A 22,868-nucleotide genomic window follows, 5' to 3' on the forward strand; every position below is an offset into this window, starting at 1 on the left:
CATAATTTGTCTCTATTCATTGATATATTTCACATTATGATGGTGTACTTATAGTGTTTTGGCTTATTTTACACAGTTTACAACTTTCCGATGCCGAAACAACACACGCAGGATTCGGCGAAGAAAATAGCACGAAGAGTTACCATATGAGAACATCTCCAACTGCGCTAAAATTTACGGGGAAGGAGTTTCCGAGCAGATCACGAAGACTTGACAAAGAAGGGCCGGAGGGGGCCACGGGGCACCCATGCGACCTGCTGGCACGGGTCACCCCTAGGCCGCGCCAAGAGGTCCCCAGGGTGGTGGGTCCCCCTCCAGTGCTTTCCTTTGGCCTATATGATCCTCCTGACCTAAAAGTTACGGGAAGAGATGTTTTTCTGGAGTTTTGCCGCCGCTCCGGGGCGGAAACCCACAGAGAATAAAACCTTTCCGGCGGGCAGATTCCGCCGGGGAGAACTCCTCCCAGAGGGGGAGATTGTCATCATCATCGTCACCATTGTCACGGGCATCATAGAAATTATCATCACCATCACCCTCAACACCAGCACCATCTCCATCTTCACGCCATCTTACTTTACCATTACAATCGGAGTTGTACCTTGCACTGTTCATCCCCTCTACTCTACCGATGTTGATTACTCTTTTGTGGTGAATGCTATTGAGTTTTGTTGGAGAATTATTGTTATGACCAGATTGTTCATCATATTTTCATCACCTATGATCATGAACTCTTTTATGTCTTGTGAGTAGTTGCTTTAGTTCTTGAGGACATGGGAGAAGTCTAGTTGCTAGTAGTCATATGATGTTGAAGTAATATGTGTTGATTGATATTTAAGTTATCGTGTTATTCTTCTAGTGGTGTTATGTTAACGTCGACTACATAACACTTCACCTTTTTAAGGACCTAGGGGAATGCATCATGTATAAAGAATGCTTATGGTGGGTTGCCGGAGTGACAGAAACCTGAACCCCAGTTCGCATACTTTTGCATGAGGGAGCATTGGATCCTAAAACTTATTGCTATGGTTAGTCTTTGCCTTAATTTCTCTCTTGTATTTGCAGACGCTTGCAAGAGGGATTAATAATAAGAGTGTACTTGTCTTAGCCTAGACGGTGCACTAGTTAAGATCCAACGACATAACACTTATACATACAAAACATAGTACTAGACAGAATATGGCAAAAGCACTTGACTATCTCTCCCGTGTGTCCTCGGGAACTCCTTAGTCTTTATAAGTTTAGTCCCTCGACTTATTCTTTGTGTTCAAAAGAATTGGGCCACTTGCTGCACCTCGGCACTATTTACTTTCCTTGCATTTATTTCCTTGTTGCTTTAAAGGGTTGTTTTACACTGCAACCTTGTAACCACTTCTTCTAAAAATTCTATAAAAAATTGTAGGTAACCTGTGGTGTCCCTAGATCACATTTATGCAAAAACCTACTCAAGTGTTTTGAATATTTTGAGCACAGTAACTGCTTTTCTAATCTGGTCCAGATTTGAGTTTGTACTACAACCCCTAGAAATAATCTTTAAAAAATCCCATAAAAATTTGGGGATATCCAGTATATCATGAGATTCATTTTTATGCAAAAACCCCACTATGTGCTTTGTAAAATTTTAGCAAAACAACAATTTTTCTGTTCTGGTCCAGTTTGGTGCTTTGCACTACAACCCTACTTTTCCTTGCTCTAATTGCTTTGAAATTTTGCATGCTTGTTTGGAACCCTACAAAAACATTAACCCTAGTAATTGGGCCCCATTGGATGAAAGTAAGTGCATGTGATAATAACTCCAAGTTTCTATCCAGAAATGTGTTTTCCAAAATGTTGCATTAGCCAGTTTTTCTTTTTGCCAAACTAAACCTACCACTTTGACTAACACCTAAAGAGAGTAGGATCCAGAGATTTGGGTTGGGATAAAATCTCTTTAGGACCCTCTGGCATTTCATCAACCACCTTTGATGCATGTACAGATTTGGCATGAGTTTAAGTTTACATTGTGGAGTTGCCACACTACTCAAGCCAGCATGTCTAGCCATTTTGCCCTAGCCCCTAGCCTACCCGTGTGTATTTGCATGGGCATTGGAGCACTGGTGTGTGCACTGGCATAGTATCAAACACCTTGTGTGCACGCTCTGGTACACCAGAGTGCATGTTTTGCATGCGCGCGTGTCGAGCCGCCGCGTCCCCGTGCCCCTTGCCCTTTGGTCAGCTGCAAGAACCGCATCAACCCCCTCTTCCCGACAGTTGGTCGCCATCTCTATGCTCGAGCCTTCCAATGGCAGCGCGGTGGCTGTGGCCTCTCCTCTGCTGCTGTAGTGAATGGCACCCCAGGCCATCCACGGCCGCCAGCAGCCCACTGGACCGCCTCTCCCGCACCAGCTGTTGCTGCCCCGCTGCCCTGCTGCCCTGTTGAGCCCCTGCCGCTGCCATTGCTTCGCTCTGCCTCTTCGTTGTTGTTGGCAGAAGTTGCCGCCGTCGATCTTATCCCCTAGTGTTGGTGAGCCGACATGAGCCAGCTATAAAGAACCACCCCGATCCCTCTGAGCATCGCAAGCATCCTCCCCGGGCCTAAGCTCGCTCCCCCTCGCCTCTAGTTGACCGGAGATGTTGGTCTCTGTCAGTAGCGCCACGGCTGCCCTCCGGTGAAATCCACCATGGACGAAGTGTTGGAATTATGCCCTAGAGGCAATAATAAATATAGTTGTTATTATAATTCCTGTATCAAGATAATAGTTTATTATCCATGCTATAATTGTATTGAATGAAGACTCATTTACATGTGTGGATACATAGACAAAACACTGTCCCTAGCATGCCTCTAGTTGGCTAGCCAGTTGGTCAATGATAGTCAGTGTCTTCTGATTATGAACAAGGTGTTGTTGCTTGATAACTGGATCACGTCATTGGGAGAATCACGTGATGGACTAGACCCAAACTAATAGACGTAGCATGTTGATCGTGTCATTTTGTTGCTACTGTTTTCTGCGTGTCAAGTATTTATTCCTATGACCATGAGATCATATAACTCACTGACACCGGAGGAATGCTTTGTGTGTATCAAACGTCGCAACGTAACTGGGTGACTATAAAGATGCTCTACAGGTATCTCCGAAGGTGTTAGTTGAGTTAGTATGGATCAAGACTGGGATTTGTCACTCCGTGTGACGGAGAGGTATCTCGGGGCCCACTCGATAATACAACATCACACACAAGCCTTGCAAGCAATGTAACTTAGTGTAAGTTGCAGGATCTTGTATTACGGAACGAGTAAAGAGACTTGCCGGTAAACGAGATTGAAATAGGTATGCGGATACTGACGATCGAATCTCGGGCAAGTAACATACCGAAGGACAAAGGGAATGACATACGGGATTATACGAATCCTTGGCACTAAGGTTCAAACGATAAGATATTCGTAGAATATGTAGGATCCAATATGGGCATCCAGGTCCCGCTATTGGATATTGACCGAGGAGTCTCTCGGGTCATGTCTACATAGTTCTCGAACCCGCAGGGTCTGCACACTTAAGGTTCGACGTTGTTTTATGTGTATTTGAGTTATATGGTTGGTTACCGAATGTTGTTCGGAGTCCCGGATGAGATCACGGACGTCACGAGGGTTTCCGGAATGGTCCGGAAACGAAGATTGATATATAGGATGACCTCATTTGATTACCGGAAGGTTTTCGGAGTTACCGGGAATGTACCGGGAATGACGAATGGGTTCCGGGAGTTCACCGGGGGGCAACCCACCCCGGGGAAGCCCATAGGCCTTGGGGAGACACACCAGCCCTTAGTGGGCTGGTGGGACAGCCCACAAGTGCCCTATGCGCCAAGGAGAAGAAAATCAAGAGAGGAATAAAAAAAATGAGGAGGTGGGAAGGGAGGGGGACTCCCTCCCACCAAACCTAGTCCAACTCGGTTTGGGGGGGAGAGTCCTCCCCCTTGGCTCGGCCGACCCCCTTGAGGGTCCTTGGACCCCAAGGCAAGGCCCCCTCCCTCCCACCTATATATACGGAGGTTTTAGGGCTGATTTGAGACGACTTTTCCACGGCAGCCCGACCACATACCTCCACGGTTTTTCCTCTAGATCGCGTTTCTGCGGAGCTCGGGCAGAGCCCTGCTGAGACAAGGTCATCACCAACCTCCGGAGCGCCGTCACGCTGCCGGAGAACTATTCTACCTCTCCGTCTCTCTTGCTGGATCAAGAAGGCCGAGATCATCGTCGAGCTGTACGTGTGCTGAACGCGGAGGTGCCGTCCGTTCGGTACTAGATCGTGGGACTGATCGCGGGATTGTTCGCGGGGCGGATCGGGGGACGTGAGGATGTTCCACTACATCAACCGCGTTCTCTAACGCTTCTGCTGTACGGTCTACAAGGGTACGTAGATCACTCATCCCCTCTCGTAGATGGACATCACCATGATAGGCCTTCGTGCGCGTAGGAAAATTTTTGTTTCCCATGCGACGTTCCCCAACAGTGGTATCAGAGCTAGGTTCATGCGTAGATGTCTTCTCGAGTAGAACACAAAAGTTTTTGTGGGTGGTGATGTGCATTTTGCTGCCCTCCTTAGTCTTTTCTTGATTCCGCGGTATTGTTGGCTTGAAGCGGCTTGGACCGACATTACTCGTACGCTTACGAGAGACTGGTTTCATCGTTACGAGTACCCCCCTTTGCTCAAAGATGACTGGCAAGTGTCGGTTTCTCCAACTTTAGTTGAATCGTATTTGACCGAGGAGGTCCTTGGATGAGGTTAAATAGCAACTCATATATCTCCGTTGTGGTGTTTGCGTAAGTAAGATGCGATCCTACTAGATACCCTTGGTCACCACGTAAAACATGCAACAACAAAATTAGAGGACGTCTAACTTGTTTTTGCAGGGTATGATTGTGATGTGATATGGCCAACGATGTGATGTGATATATTGGATGTATGAGATGATCATGTTGTAATAGAAATATCGACTTGCACGTCGATGGTACGGCAACCGGCAGGAGCCATAGGGTTGTCTTTATACTAACGTTTGTGCTTGCAGATGCGTTTACTATTTTGCTAGGATGTAGCTTTAGTAGTAATAGCATAAGTAGCACGACAACCCCGATGGCGACACGTTGATGGATGATCATGGTGTGGCGCCGGTGACAAGAAGATCGTGCCGGTGCTTTGGTGATGGAGATCAAGAAGCACGTGATGATGGCCATATCATGTCACTTATGAATTGCATGTGATGTTAATCCTTTTAGGCACCTTATTTTTCTTAGAACGACGGTAGCATTATGAGGTGATCTCTCACTAAAATTTCAAGACGAAATTGTGTTCTCCCCGACTGTGCACCGTTGCTACAGTTCGTCGTTTCGAGACACCACGTGATGATCGGGTGTGATAGACTCAACGTTCACATACAACGGGTGCAAAACAGTTGCGCACGCGGAACACTCGGGTTAAGCTTGACGAGCCTAGCATGTGCAGACATGGCCTCGGAACACATGAGACCGAAAGGTCGATCATGAATCATATAGTTGATATGATTAGCATAGGGATGCTTACCACTGAAACTATACTCAACTCACGTGATGATCGGACTTGGGATAGTGTAAGTGGATCATGAACCACTCAAATGACTAGAGAGATGTACTTTTTGAGTGGGAGTTTAGCAAATAATTTGAATAAGTTGAACTCTAATTATCTTGAACATAGTCTAAGTCCACTTTGAATATATTTGTGTTGTAGATCATGGCTCACGCGACAGTCATCCTGAATTTTAATACGTTCCTAGAGAAAGCTAAGTTGAAAGATGATGGAAGCAACTTTGTAGACTGGGCTCATAATCTTAAGCTAATCTTACAAGCTGGGAAGAAGGATTATGTCCTTAATGCTGCGCTAGGAGATGAACCACCCGCTACGGCTGATCAGGATGTTAAGAACGCTTGGTTAGCACGTAAGGAGGACTACTCAATAGTTCAATGTGCAGTCTAGTATGGCTTAGAACCGGGACTTCAACGTCGCTTTGAGCGTCATGGAGCATTTGAGATGTTCCAGGAGTTGGAGTTTATCTTTCAGAAGAACGCCCGGATCGAGAGGTATGAGACCTCCGATAAATTATATGCTTGCAAGATGGAGGAAAACTCGTCTGTCAGTGAACATGTGCTCAAAATGTCTGGGTACTCAAACCGTCTAGCTGAACTGGGGATTGAACTCCCGCAAGAAGCTATCACTGACAGAATCCTTCAATCACTGCCGCCAAGCTACAAAGGCTTTGTGTTGAACTACAACATGCAAGGGATGAACAAGTCTCCCGGCGATTTGTTTGCGATGTTGAAAGTCGCAGAGTCTGAACTCCGTAAAGAGCATCAAGTGTTGATGGTGAATAAGACCACTAGTTTCAAGAGAAACGGCAAAGGCAAGAAGGGCAATTCAAAGAAGAGCGGCAAGCCTGTTGCCAATCCGCCAAAGAAACCCAAAGCTTGACCTAAGCCTGAAACGGAGTGTTTCTATTGCAAGGGTATGGGTCATTGGAAGCGCAATTGCCCCAAGTATCTGGCAGATAAGAAGGCGGGCAAAGAAAAATCAGGTATATTTGATATACATGTTATTGATGTGTACTTAACCGGCTCTCGTAGTAGTGCCTGGGTATTCGATACCGGTTCTGTTGCTCATATTTGCAACTCGAAGCAGGAACTGCAGAATAGACGAAGGCTGGCGAAAGACGAAGTGACGATGCGCGTAGGAAATGGTTCCAAGGTTGATGCAATCGCCGTCGGCACAGTGTCACTTCAGCTACCATCGGGATTAGTGATGAACTTAAATCATTGTTATTTAGTGCCTGCGTTGAGCATGAACATTATATCTGGATCTTGTTTACTGCGAGACGGTTACTCTTTTAAGTCTGAGAATAATGGTTGTTCTATTTCTATGAGTAACATCTTTTATGGTCATGCACCGAATGTGAGAGGATTGTTCATATTGAATCTTGATAGTGATACGCATATACATAACATTGAGACCAAAAGAGTTAGAGTAAACAATGATAGCGCCATATTTTTGTGGCACTGCCGCTTGGATCATATTGGTGTAAAGCGCATGAAGAAACTCCATGCTCATGGACTTTTGGAGTCACTTGACTTTGATTCACTTGACACGTGCGAACCATGCCTTATGGGCAAGATGACTAAGACTCCGTTCTCCGGAACAATGGAGCATGCAAGTGACTTATTGGAAATCATACATACCGATGTGTGTGGTCCAATGAGCGTGGAGGCACGCGGCGGATATCGTTATTTTCTCACCTTCACTAACGATTTAAGTAGATATGGTTATGTCTACTTGATGAAGCACAAGTCTAAAACATTTGAAAAGTTCAAGCAATTTCAGAGTGAAGTGGAAAATCATCGTAACAAGAAGATCAAGTTCCTACGGTCTGATCGTGGGGGTGAATATCTGAGTTTCGAGTTTGGTGCTCACATAAGACAATGTGGAATTGTTTCACAGTTAACACCGCCTGGAACACCACAGCGTAATGGTGTGTCCGAACGTCGTAATCGTACTTTGTTAGAGATGGTACGATCTATGATGTCTCTTACTGATTTGCCGTTATCATTTTGGGGTTATGCATTAGAAACAGCTGCATTCACTTTAAATAGGGCACCATCAAAATCCGTTGAGACGACACCATACGAACTGTGGTATGGCAAGAGGCCAAAGTTGTCGTTTCTTAAAGTTTGGGGATGTGATGCTTATGTCAAAAAGCTTCAGCCTGAAAAGCTGGAACCCAAAGCGGAAAAGTGCGTCTTCATAGGTTACCCAAAAGAGACAGTTGGGTACACCTTCTATCTCAAATCCGAGGGCAAAGTGTTTGTTGCTAAGAACGGAGCTTTTCTCGAGAAGGAGTTTCTCTCGAGAGAATTGAGTGGGAGGAAGATAGAACTTGACGAGGTTGTCGAACCTCTCATCCCTCTGGATGGTGGCGCAGGGCAAGGGGAAACCTCTGTCATTGCGACGCCGGTTGAGGAGGAAGTTAATGATGATGATCATGAAACTCCAGTTCAAGTTTCTGTTGAACCACGCAGGTCGACGAGATCACGTGCTGCTCCAGAGTGGTACGGTAATCCCGTCTTATCAATCATGTTGTTAGACAACAATGAACCTGCAAGTTATGAAGAAGCAATGGTGGGCCCAGATTCCAACAAATGGCTAGAAGCCATGAAATCCGAGATAGGATCCATGTATGAGAACAAAGTGTGGACTTTGGAGATACTACCTGAGGGCCGCAAGGCTATTCAGAATAAATGGATATTTAAGAAGAAGACGGACGCTGACGGTAATGTGACCGTTTATAAAGCTCGACTTGTGGCAAAGGGTTTTTCACAAGTTCCAGGAGTTGACTACGATGAGACTTTCTCACCCGTAGCGATGCTTAAGTCCGTCAGAATCATGTTAGCAATAGCTGCATTTTTCGATTATGAAATCTGGCAGATGGATGTCAAAACGGCGTTCCTTAACGGTTTCCTTAAGGAAGAGTTGTATATGATGCAACCCGAAGGTTTTGTCGATCCTAAGAATGCTAACAAGGTGTGCAAGCTCCAGCGATCCATTTATGGACTGGTGCAAGCATCTCGGAGTTGGAACAAACGCTTTGATGAGGTGATCAAAGTATTTGGGTTTATACAAGTGGTTGGAGAATCTTGTATTTACAAGAAAGTGAGTGGGAGCTCTGTGGCGTTTCTAATATTATATGTGGATGACATATTACTGATTGGAAACAACGTAGAGTTTTTCGAGAGCATAAAAGGTTACTTGAATAAAAGTTTCTCTATGAAGGACCTAGGAGAAGTTGCTTACATTCTAGGCATTAAGATCTATAGGGATAGATCAAAACGCCTGATAGGACTTTCACAAAGCACATACCTTGATAAAGTTTTGAAGAGGTTCAAAATGGAACAGTCCAAGAAAGGGTTCTTGCCAGTTTTACAAGGTACGAGATTGAGTAAGACTCAGTGCCCAGCAACTGATGAAGATAGAGAGCATATGCGCTCCGTCCCCTATGCTTCAGCCATAGGTTCTATCATGTATGCGATGTTGTGCACTAGACCGGATGTTAGCCTAGCCATAAGTATGGCAGGTAGGTTCCAGAGTAATCCAGGAGTGGATCACTGGACAGCGGTCAAGAATATTCGGAAGTACCTAAAAAGGACTAAGGAGATGTTTCTCGTGTATGGAGGTGACGAAGAGCTCGCCGTAAAAGGTTACGTCGATGCAAGCTTTGACACAGATCCGGACGACTCTAAGTCGCAAACCGGATACGTATTTATTCTTAATGGGGGTGCAGTAAGCTGGTGCAGTTCCAAGCAAAGCGTCGTAGCAGATTCTACATGTGAAGCGGAGTACATAGTTGCCTCGGAGGCGGCTAAGGAGGGTGTCTGGATGAAGCAGTTCATGACGGATCTTGGAGTGGTGCCAAGTGCACTGGATCCAATAACCTTGTTCTGTGACAACACGGGTGCCATTGCCATAGCAAAGGAACCACGGTTTCACAAGAAGACCAGACACATCAAACGACGCTTCAACCTCATCCGCGACTACGTCGAGGAAGAGGACGTAAATATATGCAAAGTGCACACGGATCTGAATGTAGCAGACCCGCTGACTAAACCTCTTCCACGGCCAAAACATGATCGTCACCAGAACTGTATGGGTGTTAGATTTATTACAATGTAATTCACATGGTGATGTGAGGGCTAGATTATTGACTCTAGTGCAAGTGGGAGACTGTTGGAATTATGCCCTAGAGGCAATAATAAATATAGTTGTTATTATAATTCCTGTATCAAGATAATAGTTTATTATCCATGCTATAATTGTATTGAATGAAGACTCATTTACATGTGTGGATACATAGACAAAACACTGTCCCTAGCATGCCTCTAGTTGGCTAGCCAGTTGGTCAATGATAGTCAGTGTCTTCTGATTATGAACAAGGTGTTGTTGCTTGATAACTGGATCACGTCATTGGGAGAATCACGTGATGGACTAGACCCAAACTAATAGACGTAGCATGTTGATCGTGTCATTTTGTTGCTACTGTTTTCTGCGTGTCAAGTATTTATTCCTATGACCATGAGATCATATAACTCACTGACACCGGAGGAATGCTTTGTGTGTATCAAACGTCGCAACGTAACTGGGTGACTATAAAGATGCTCTACAGGTATCTCCGAAGGTGTTAGTTGAGTTAGTATGGATCAAGACTGGGATTTGTCACTCCGTGTGACGGAGAGGTATCTCGGGGCCCACTCGATAATACAACATCACACACAAGCCTTGCAAGCAATGTAACTTAGTGTAAGTTGCAGGATCTTGTATTACGGAACGAGTAAAGAGACTTGCCGGTAAACGAGATTGAAATAGGTATGCGGATACTGACGATCGAATCTCGGGCAAGTAACATACCGAAGGACAAAGGGAATGACATACGGGATTATACGAATCCTTGGCACTAAGGTTCAAACGATAAGATATTCGTAGAATATGTAGGATCCAATATGGGCATCCAGGTCCCGCTATTGGATATTGACCGAGGAGTCTCTCGGGTCATGTCTACATAGTTCTCGAACCCGCAGGGTCTGCACACTTAAGGTTCGACGTTGTTTTATGTGTATTTGAGTTATATGGTTGGTTACCGAATGTTGTTCGGAGTCCCGGATGAGATCACGGACGTCACGAGGGTTTCCGGAATGGTCCGGAAACGAAGATTGATATATAGGATGACCTCATTTGATTACCGGAAGGTTTTCGGAGTTACCGGGAATGTACCGGGAATGACGAATGGGTTCCGGGAGTTCACCGGGGGGGCAACCCACCCCGGGGAAGCCCATAGGCCTTGGGGAGACACACCAGCCCTTAGTGGGCTGGTGGGACAGCCCACAAGTGCCCTATGCGCCAAGGAGAAGAAAATCAAGAGAGGAATAAAAAAAATGAGGAGGTGGGAAGGGAGGGGGACTCCCTCCCACCAAACCTAGTCCAACTCGGTTTGGGGGGGAGAGTCCTCCCCCTTGGCTCTGCCGACCCCCTTGAGGGTCCTTGGACCCCAAGTCAAGGCCCCCTCCCTCCCACCTATATATACGGAGGTTTTAGGGCTGATTTGAGACGACTTTTCCACGGCAGCCCGACCACATACCTCCACGGTTTTTCCTCTAGATCGCGTTTCTGCGGAGCTCGGGCGGAGCCCTGCTGAGACAAGGTCATCACCAACCTCCGGAGCGCCGTCACGCTGCCGGAGAACTCTTCTACCTCTCCGTCTCTCTTGCTGGATCAAGAAGGCCGAGATCATCGTCGAGCTGTACGTGTGCTGAACGCGGAGGTGCCGTCCGTTCGGTACTAGATCGTGGGACTGATCGCGGGATTGTTCGCGGGCGGATCGAGGGACGTGAGGACGTTCCACTACATCAACCGCGTTCTCTAACGCTTCTGCTATACGGTCTACAAGAGTACGTAGATCACTCATCCCCTCTCGTAGATGGACATCACCATGATAGGCCTTCGTGCCCGTAGGAAAATTTTTGTTTCCCATGCGACGTTCCCCAACACGAAGCCCCTAGTTGCGCCCCACCGCACCAGACGCACCCCCTCAGACCCCCTTGAAGCCTCGCGGCCGCTAGAGCTCGGGAGAGAGCCATTGTAGAAGAAGCAAGTGCACCAGAAAAGCCTTCCGCCATTGTTGAAGCCCCGCTCAGCCCCGAGCTCCGTCGTGCCTCCAACCGCTAAAAATGGATGCGGCATCCCTCCCCGATCGTGTACATAGTAGGAGCGTGGCGGGAGATTCCCTCTGCCGCCGGTGAGCCTCGCCGGAAGAACGCCCGTGTTCTACCACGCTCGCGCGGGAGGTGGGAGAAGGACCCGACAAACGGGCCCCGCATTTTGGTGGGAGAGCCAAGCCCCAAGTGGCGCAAACCCCCCTGGTACGCTTTCCCTTAGGCAAAGAGCATTCGGGCGTAGCTGTTTCTGTAAATACCTTTCTCTAGGGCGAAAGCGTATTTGCCCCGAAGTGTTTACTTTTATTTGGTTTTAAAAAATAGATTTGACGAGAAGGTTTGACTGGCTATAACTTTTTATAGGAGACTCCAAATCAATTGATTCTTTTTTCTACTGGTTTAGAATTTCATCTAGTTTATTTTAAGATTTATTTTAAAAAAATCAAACGAATTTTACGTATTGTTTTGAAATTGCGTGTTGAATGGTTTTATTTTCAAATAGGAGATGGAGAGAGAAGTAAACTTTCAAAAGTTTTGGAATGCAAATCTACATCTCTACACACTTGACGCAAGCATCTTGAATCCATATTTGCATAAAGTTGTGTGATGATTGTGGCGGTGCTTATATCACGTGATTGGAGGTTAAGTTGATAATGGTCTCACATGAAATAATACCTTGCATATTCATGCATGCTACTCGCATTATGACAATGGTGAAACATGATGATGGCATGTGCTAGTTATGAGAGGTCGTGGGATAACCTAGTCACGCGGGACGTGATAGGTTATGGCCCGGTCATCACATGTGCACGATGATGCCGGTAAAACTTGGTTAAACTCCAGTATCGACCTAGATCGAGTCTTGTCTGTGTCATACTTCTATAGCGTGCTACCATAGTTTCCTGGATACTGGATTCGGTAAAGTCAGTTGTAGACCTATTATCAGTCACGCACCAAGAAGAGGGGCCGGGATGAAGGTATCCACGGTCGTCGTGTAAATCCAGTCATACGGTAAAGGTGCATGGGTGTTCCCGATGTGGGACCCGGAGGGAATGGCCCTTCCCATTGAGTGTGCGGTATAAATTTTTGATCCCATGCTAGTCGAGGCCGGGGCCTCCCCGTCTTATGGTTTTGCCTTGGTAGCGTAGTCCGGGTGAAGCCGGGCTTCACGGAGGAAAATTGGTGTGTGCTGATTCTGAGTGTCCGCTTCTAAAATGCCGTACACGGGATTAGTCTTGTCGGCTATCGGAAACCGTGAGCCGTGGGTAAAGAGCACACCCTCTGCAGAGTCAAAACTATTCAAGTAGTCGTGTCCCCGGTCAAGGACGTTGTTTGACGAGTCAAGTGTCGGTCCTAGAGTCGGTCTTTGGAGTATAAGTGGTGATAATAATAAAGGTTGTGGAAACATCATATGATGATGCGGTGGATAATCATATTATTTTTATTACTCTAGACTAACCCCTAAGATTATGTTGTTGCATATCCCTCGGACAGTTCTACCTCCTGGATATTCAATATTTATTATTATTTCTTATAAGCCCTTTATGCGGTGTCGCTGAGACGCCTGACTGTGGCATGTTTATTGTTTCATATAAGCCCTTTATGCGGTGTCGCTCAGACGCCCGACTGTGGCATGTATATTGTTTTATATAAGCCCTTTATGCGGTGTCGCTCATACGCCCGACTGTGGCAAGCATATTATTCATTATTGTCGTCTTTTGCTTGTTTATAAGACACTTGTGGAAACATGGCATATCTTCATGAATGCATCCATGAATTAAACTCTAATGGCAAGATATAATTGTTAGTGGAAATATGCATGCATCTCATCTGCTTAACTTAATTGTTTTCTTGATGTTTGCGAGTACATTCAAAGTACTCACTGGCCTGTCCCTGGCTATTGTCTTGGCCAGATTGCGTTCGGAGAGGAGCACAATGTCGTCAACCCCGGAACCTAGGAGTGAAGGATAGCAGCCTTGTGAGATAGGAATTTATCCAGTTCAGCTGTTCCTGTGGGAATGGAGTCCCATGGGCATTGGAGATTCCTCGATTAGCTTCCGCCGCCAACCTCAGACTTTTGTTCAACCCAGTAGACCTTCATGGTCTTGTAACATCTGATTTTTTATTTTGCTTGGATATTCTGTATCAAGTAAGTGTCTACCAGCTAACAGCAATCCTGGAGCTGGTAAACACAGAGACATGTTTTCTGGAAATTATTTTCTGAAAACACATCGCTACAATCTTGGTATCAGAGCCAGGCTGACCATTGGCTAAACCTATCTTAGCCAGGTCGCTATCCCTAAACCGGATATTTGTATATCCACACCCCATCCTAGCCTACCCAATAGCCAACCACCGTGGCCATCCGACACCTTTTGGCAGTCGGTGCCTAACATGTCAACCTAGCCCTTAAGCTATGTGTCTATGACTAACACCGGAGTTGTCGCACCCCTTAGCGTGCGATGAAAGACTCCCTAGCCTATATAGGAAGGCCTTGCCTCAACCCAGCAACCCGCAACTTTGAGACCACTACCCTAGTAACCCCCTTGACTTGCGAGATGCCTCGCCGCATTCTTTGCAACGAGATTCCCATGTCCGAGCCCGGAGAATTTGTTGTCATCCTCGCGAACCTTAGCCGCCAAGTGTTTGGCATAGAAGAACCTCTAGTGTACGTTGTACATGAGGAGCCTACGAGTGATACTATTTGTTACTTTTGGGCCTCTGTTCACATCTATGCAGGAAATCCCTCGTTGGAGTGCCCTCACCATTTCACTGGTAGAGCAGCCACCAACGAAGCCCAAGCTCGTTCGCTTGCAGCCAGAGAAGCTATAGTCCAGCTGCGACATCTCTCGGCATGGATGAACAGTCGACCGTTCTGCTACTATCCTAGTCGTGAAGACTATGGTAGTCTGACCTGAGTTGCCAACAAAGACCTTGAGACAAACCCTGCCCTGGTGCAAGTTGTGCACTATTTGAGAGCGCAAGAGGCACTCATCGATCAGATCACATCTGACTTGGTCATGAGCCGCACGCCAACTGCTCGCCGGACCCCGGCAAGCTATGAAGCCGCAGCCGCCTCGAGCAACCAGCACATTTTGGCTGGAAGACCTATTGGACCCTTAAGGTTTGCCCCGCCAGCCATGACCCCACTAGAGCTTCACCGCTGTTTGGATGCCTTCTGCAATGAAGTTGTGCCAAGAGCGCGTCGTCCGAGACGTCATCGCCACCGCAACCCTGCAGCCCCACTCCATGACCCTGTTGACTCAGGAGCCTCGACAAATGGAGGAGCCTTAATGGCTACTGAGCCCATCAGCTCAGAGGCCAATGAAGGCGGAGCGAGTCCGTCATAGTAGTTGTCAAGCCCTCGTGACGTTAACATGTAACGTTGTATTCTCGTGTTTGTAATAGAACAGTTTTAATAAAAATTGCATGATGCCTGCACCCCTTGTTTTTGTAAGTAAATTTTGCATAAAATAGTCTGCGTGGCCTTAGAGTAATTTTTTGGGCATGACCACCTAGCCACCCAACCAACTACCCAAGTGATGTATCCCTAAGAGTTGATACCCGAGTTTTCACCCGGTAAACCAGGCCACCCCAGTGTCATACTGTGTGTGTACCTAAACCAGGTACCTAGTAAGACCACCCATGGCCGCTCTTAGCACTTCTCACCAAGTGCGGTGCCCCGAGCCAGTTTCCCCATGAGTACCCACTCGGATTCAACCGGAAGTTTTGGATGCAAACCCACAAAGGTAACTATGTTGCCTCCTAGCCCAATATAGAGTAGCTCTGGTTTGCCCATCCCTTTCCCTTCAAGTCATCACCAAGGGTGTTGACCCATCAGCGGGTGGAATAATTCCGCACGCACGCTAATGGAAAAATTTCAGATTTTCCTTTGGTAGTCCATTGTTGTCACACCAAGGGGACATGTTTTCGAAGACTCCGTCTAGGAGAAGTGAAATATGTTTTCCTCGACCAAGAGTATTTTCTCGGGAACCCCTTGCCTATATCCCATTGACCGTCCTCGGAGTGTACGTTAGTCCAGTGGTATGTTTTCCCGATGCCATGTGAATAGTGGTGTATCATTTGATTGCATTGTGTGCACTTGCATATGAGTAATTGTGTGCCATGTGATTTTCTTGCTCCACGTGCATTTGACTGGTCATGTCTTGTATTTCCATGAGTGAATTATTTTTCTTTCCCTAAGAAAATCTCGGGGATGAGATTTATTTTTAAGGGGTAGTGTCTGTCACACCCCAAAAATTTAATACTATTTTTCTAAAATAAAATTTTGCCTAGAACAAAAAGTTTGAGAAATTATTTGCTTCACGACTCTTGTCAAAGCCTCTTACGAAAAACTTTCATTTCAAGTGGTTTTTTAAGATCTTTTAATGTTTGGGCCTTACTTGAGACCATTTTGAATTATTTAATTAGAGAGTAATATTATTTTGGCCATGTCTAATTAATATCTGAATTTCTGGATTTTAAATTAAACTTTGAAACACTCCTTTTCCTTTATAAAGATATTTTCTCTAGGTAGATATTTTTGATAATTTATGTTGGAACCTGAGTACTTGCATAAAAACATTTCTTTCTTCTGGTAAGTTCTTGGGATATTTTATTTTAATCCTTTTACCGAGATTTCTTTTATTCAAAACAGATTTACATTTTCTTTAAAGGGTTGTTTTGCACTTCAACCTTGTAACCACTTCTTCTAAAAATTCTATCAAAATTTGTAGGTAACATGTGATGTCCCTAGATCACATTTAAGCAAAAACCTACTCAAGTGTTTTGAATATTTTGAGCACAGTAACTGCTTTTCTAATCTGGTCCAGATTTGAGTTTGTATTACAACCCCTAGAAATAATCTTTACAAAATCCCATAAAAATCTGGGGATGTCCTTGCTCTAATTGCTTTGAACATTTGCATGCTTGTTTTGAACCCTACAAAAACCTTAATCCCAGGAATTGAGCCCCATTGGATGAAAGTAAGTGCATGTGATAATAACTCCAAGTTTTTGTCGAGAAATGTGTTTTTCAAAATGTTGCATTAGCCAGTTTTTCTTTTTGCCAAACTAACCCTACCACTTTGACTAACACCTAAAGAGAGTAGGATCTGGAGATTTGGGTTGGGATAAAATCTCTTTAGGAGCCTCTAGCATTTCATCAACCACGTGTGATGCATGTAAAGATTTGGCATGAGTTTAAGTTTACATTGTGGAGTTGCCACACTACTCAAGCCAGCATGTCTAGCCATCTTGCCATAGTCCCTAGCCTACCCCTGTGTGTTTGCATGGGCATTGGAGCATTGTGTGTGCACTCACATAGTGTCGAACACCTTGTGTGCACGCTGTGGGTGCACGAGAGTGCACGTTTTGCACGCGCGCGTGCCGAGCCGCTGTGTCCCCGTGCCCCTTGCACTTTGGTCAGCTGCAAGAACCGCTTCAACCCCCTCTCCCCGACAGTTGGTCGCCGTCTCTATGCTCGAGCCATGCAATGGGAGGGCGATGGTCGTGGCCTCTTCTGTGCTACTCGAGTGGCCGGCACCGCCCAAGCCATCCCCAGCCGCCAGCAGCCCCCTGGACCGCCTCTCCCGCACCAATTGTTGTTGCCCCGCTGCCCTGCTGCCCTACTGAGCCCCTGCCAATGCCATTGCTTCGCTCTGCCGCTTCACTGCTGTTGGCAGAAGTTATCGTCGTCGATCTCATGATCATCCCCTAGTGTCGGTGAGCCGACACGAGCCAGCTACAAAAGGACCACACCGTGCCCTCTGAGCATCGCAAGCATCCTCCCCTAGCCTAAGCTCGCCCCCCTCGCCTCTAGTTGACCGGAGATGCTGGTCTCTATCAGTAGCGCCACGGCTGCCCTCCGGTGAAATCCACCATGGCCGAAGCCCCTAGCTGCGCCCCATCGCACCAGCCGCACCACCTGAGACCCCCTCGAAGCCTCGCGCCGCTAGAGCTCGAGAGAGAGCCGCTGTAGAAGAAGCGACTGCACTAGAAAAGCCTTTCGCCATTGTTGAAGCCCCGCTCAGCTCTGAGCTCCGTCGCGCCTCCAACCGCCAAAAATGGATGCGTAATCCCTCCCCGATCATGTACATAGTCGGATCATGGAGGGAGATGCCATGTGCCGCCGGCGAGCCTCAGCGGAAGAACGCCCCTGTTCTGCCATGCTCGCACGGGAGGTGGGAGAAGGACCCGACACGCGGGCCCCGCCTGTCGGTGGGAGAGCCAAGCCCCGAGTGACGCGCACCCACCCAGTAAGCTTTCCCTTAGGCAAAGCGCATTCGGGCGTAGCTGTTTCTGTAAATACGTTTCTCCAGGGCGAAAGCGTATTTGTCCCGAAGCGTTTTCTTTTATTTGGTTTTATAAGACAGATTTGACCACAAGGTTTGACTGGCTATAACTTTTTATAGGAGACTCCAAATCAATTCATTCTTTTTCCCACTGGTTTAGAATTTCATCTAGTTTATTTTTAGATTTATTTAAAAAAAATCAAACAACTTTTATTTACTGTTTTGGAATTATTGTTGAACGGTATTATTTTCAAATAGGAGATGGACAGAGAAGTAAATTGCGTGTTGGAATGCAAATCTACATCTCTACACACTTGAGGCAAACATAAAGTTGTGTGATGATTGTGGTGGTGCTTATATCACGTGATTTGAGGTTATGTTGATAATGGTCTCACATGAAATAATACATTGCATATTCATGCATGCTACTCACATTGTGACAATGGTGAAACATGATGATGGCATGTGCTAGTTATGAGAGGTCGTGGAATAACCTAGTCACGCGGGACGTGATAGGTTATGGCCCGGTCATGACATGTGCATGATGATGCCGGTAAAACTTGGTTAAACTCCAGTATCAACCAAGATCAAATGTTGTCTGTGTCATACTTCTATAGCGTGATATCACGGTTTCCTGGATAATGGATTCGGTAAAGTCAGTTCTAGACCTATTATCAGTCACAAAACAAGTAGAGGGGCCGGGATGAAGGTATCCACGGCCGTGGTCTAAATCTAGTCATACGGTCAGGGAGCATGGGTGTTCCCAGTCTAGGACCGAGAGGAAATGGCCCTTCCCAGTGAGCGCACGGTACAAATTTTTGATCCCATGCTAGTCAAGGTCGGAGCCTCCCCGTCTTATGGTTTTGCCTTGGCAGCATAGTACGGTTGAAGTCGGGCTTCGCGGAGGAAAATCGGTGTGTGCTGCTTTCGAGTGTCCGCTTCTAAAATGTCGTACGCGGGATTAGTCTTGTCAGCTATCGGAAACCATGAGTTGTGGGTAAGGATTACACCCTCTGCAGAGTCAACTATTCGAGTAGCCGTGTCCCTGGTCAAGGACGTTGTTTGACGATTCAAGTGTTGGTGCTAGAGTCGGTCTTTGGAGTATAAGTGGTGATAATAATAAAGGTTGTGGAAAACATCATATGATGATGCGGTGGATAATCATATTATCGTTATTACTCTGGACTAACCCCTAAGATTATGTTGTAGGATATCCTTGGGACGGTTCTACCTCCTGGATATTCAATATTTATTATTATTTCTTATAAGCCCTTTATGCGGTGTCGCTGAGACGCCTGACTGTGGCATGTTTATTGTTTCATATAAGCCCTTTATGCGGTGTCGCTCACACGCCCGACTGTGGCATGTTTATTGTTTTATATAAGCCCTTTATGCGGTGTCGCTCATACGCCCGACTGTGGCAAGCATATTATTCATTATTGTCGTCTTTTGCTTGTTTATAAGACACTTGTGGAAACATGGCATATCTTCATGAATGCATCCATGAATTAAACTCTAATGGCAAGATATAATTGTTAGTGGAAATATGCATGCATCTCATCTGCTTAACTTAATTGTTTTCTTGATGTTTGCGAGTACATTCAAAGTACTCACTGGCCTGTCCCTGGCTATTGTCTTGGCCAGATTGCGTTCGGAGAGGAGCACAATGTCGTCAACCCCGGAACCTAGGAGTCAAGGATAGCAGCCTTGTGAGATAGGAATTTATCCAGTTCAGCTGTTCCTGTGGGAATGGAGTCCCATGGGCATTGGAGATTCCTCGATTAGCTTCCGCCGCCAACCTCAGACTTTTGTTCAACCCAGTAGACCTTCATGGTCTTGTAACATCTGATTTTTTATTTTGCTTGGATATTCTGTATCAAGTAAGTGTCTACCAGCTAACAGCAATCCTGGAGCTGGTAAACACAGAGACATGTTTTCTGGAAATTATTTTCTGAAAACACATCGCTACAATCTTGGTATCAGAGCCAGGCTGACCATTGGCTAAACCTATCTTAGCCAGGTCGCTATCCCTAAACCGGATATTTGTATATCCACACCCCATCCTAGCCTACCCAATAGCCAACCACCGTGGCCATCCGACACCTTTTGGCAGTCGGTGCCTAACATGTCAACCTAGCCCTTAAGCTATGTGTCTATGACTAACACCGGAGTTGTCGCACCCCTTAGCGTGCGATGAAAGACTCCCTAGCCTATATAGGAAGGCCTTGCCTCAACCCAGCAACCCGCAACTTTGAGACCACTACCCTAGTAACCCCCTTGACTTGCGAGATGCCTCGCCGCATTCTTTGCAACGAGATTCCCATGTCCGAGCCCGGAGAATTTGTTGTCATCCTCGCGAACCTTAGCCGCCAAGTGTTTGGCATAGAAGAACCTCTAGTGTACGTTGTACATGAGGAGCCTACGAGTGATACTATTTGTTACTTTTGGGCCTCTGTTCACATCTATGCAGGAAATCCCTCGTTGGAGTGCCCTCACCATTTCACTGGTAGAGCAGCCACCAACGAAGCCCAAGCTCGTTCGCTTGCAGCCAGAGAAGCTATAGTCCAGCTGCGACATCTCTCGGCATGGATGAACAGTCGACCGTTCTGCTACTATCCTAGTCGTGAAGACTATGGTAGTCTGACCTGAGTTGCCAACAAAGACCTTGAGACAAACCCTGCCCTGGTGCAAGTTGTGCACTATTTGAGAGCGCAAGAGGCACTCATCGATCAGATCACATCTGACTTGGTCATGAGCCGCACGCCAACTGCTCGCCGGACCCCGGCAAGCTATGAAGCCGCAGCCGCCTCGAGCAACCAGCACATTTTGGCTGGAAGACCTATTGGACCCTTAAGGTTTGCCCCGCCAGCCATGACCCCACTAGAGCTTCACCGCTGTTTGGATGCCTTCTGCAATGAAGTTGTGCCAAGAGCGCGTCGTCCGAGACGTCATCGCCACCGCAACCCTGCAGCCCCACTCCATGACCCTGTTGACTCAGGAGCCTCGACAAATGGAGGAGCCTTAATGGCTACTGAGCCCATCAGCTCAGAGGCCAATGAAGGCGGAGCGAGTCCGTCATAGTAGTTGTCAAGCCCTCGTGACGTTAACATGTAACGTTGTATTCTCGTGTTTGTAATAGAACAGTTTTAATAAAAATTGCATGATGCCTGCACCCCTTGTTTTTGTAAGTAAATTTTGCATAAAATAGTCTGCGTGGCCTTAGAGTAATTTTTTGGGCATGACCACCTAGCCACCCAACCAACTACCCAAGTGATGTATCCCTAAGAGTTGATACCCGAGTTTTCACCCGGTAAACCAGGCCACCCCAGTGTCATACTGTGTGTGTACCTAAACCAGGTACCTAGTAAGACCACCCATGGCCGCTCTTAGCACTTCTCACCAAGTGCGGTGCCCCGAGCCAGTTTCCCCATGAGTACCCACTCGGATTCAACCGGAAGTTTTGGATGCAAACCCACAAAGGTAACTATGTTGCCTCCTAGCCCAATATAGAGTAGCTCTGGTTTGCCCATCCCTTTCCCTTCAAGTCATCACCAAGGGTGTTGACCCATCAGCGGGTGGAATAATTCCGCACGCACGCTAATGGAAAATTTTCAGATTTTCCTTTGGTAGTCCATTGTTGTCACACCAAGGGAACATGTTTTCGAAGACTCCTTCTAGGAGAAGTGAAATATGTTTTCCTCGACCAAGAGTATTTTTTCGGGAACCCCTTGCCTATATTCCATTGACCGTCCTCGGAGTGTACGTTAGTCCAGTGGTATGTTTTCCCGATGCCATGTGAATAGTGGTGTATCATTTGATTGCATTGTGTGCACTTGCATATGAGTAATTGTGTGCCATGTGATTTTCTTGCTCCACGTGCATTTGACTGGTCATGTCTTGTATTTCCATGAGTGAATTATTTTTCTTTCCCTAAGAAAATCTCGGGGATGAGATTTATTTTTAAGGGGTAGTGTCTGTCACACCCCAAAAATTTAATACTATTTTTCTAAAATAAAATTTTGCCTAGAACAAAAAGTTTGAGAAATTATTTGCTTCACGACTCTTGTCAAAGCCTCTTACGAAAAACTTTCATTTCAAGTGGTTTTTTGAGATCTTTTAATGCTTGGGCCTTACTTGAGACCATTTTGAATTATTTAATTAGATAGGAATATTATTTTGGCCATGTCTAATTAATATCTGAATTTCTGGATTTTAAATTAAACTTTGAAACACTCCTTTTCCTTTATAAAGATATTTTCTCTAGGTAGATATTTTTGATAATTTATGTTGGAACCTGAGTACTTGCATAAAAACATTTCTTTCTTTTAGGTAAATTCTTGGGATATTTTATTTTAATCCTTTTACCGAGATTTCTTTTATTCAAAACAGATTTACATTTTCTTTAAAGGGTTGTTTTGCACTTCAACCTTGTAACCACTTCTTCTAAAAATTCTATCAAAATTTGTAGGTAACATGTGATGTCCCTAGATCACATTTAAGCAAAAACCTACTCAAGTGTTTTGAATATTTTGAGCACAGTAACTGCTTTTCTAATCTGGTCCAGATTTGAGTTTGTATTACAACCCCTAGAAATAATCTTTACAAAATCCCATAAAAATCTGGGGATGTCCTTGCTCTAATTGCTTTGAACATTTGCATGCTTGTTTAGAACCCTACAAAAACCGTAATCCCAGGAATTGAGCCCCATTGGATGAAAGTAAGTGCATGTGATAATAACTCCAAGTTTTTGTCGAGAAATGTGTTTTTCAAAATGTTGCATTAGCCAGTTTTTCTTTTTGCCAAACTAACCCTACCACTTTGACT

This window comes from Hordeum vulgare, chromosome 5H, assembly GCF_904849725.1.
Source record: "Hordeum vulgare subsp. vulgare chromosome 5H, MorexV3_pseudomolecules_assembly, whole genome shotgun sequence".
Taxonomy (NCBI): Eukaryota; Viridiplantae; Streptophyta; class Magnoliopsida; order Poales; family Poaceae; genus Hordeum; species Hordeum vulgare.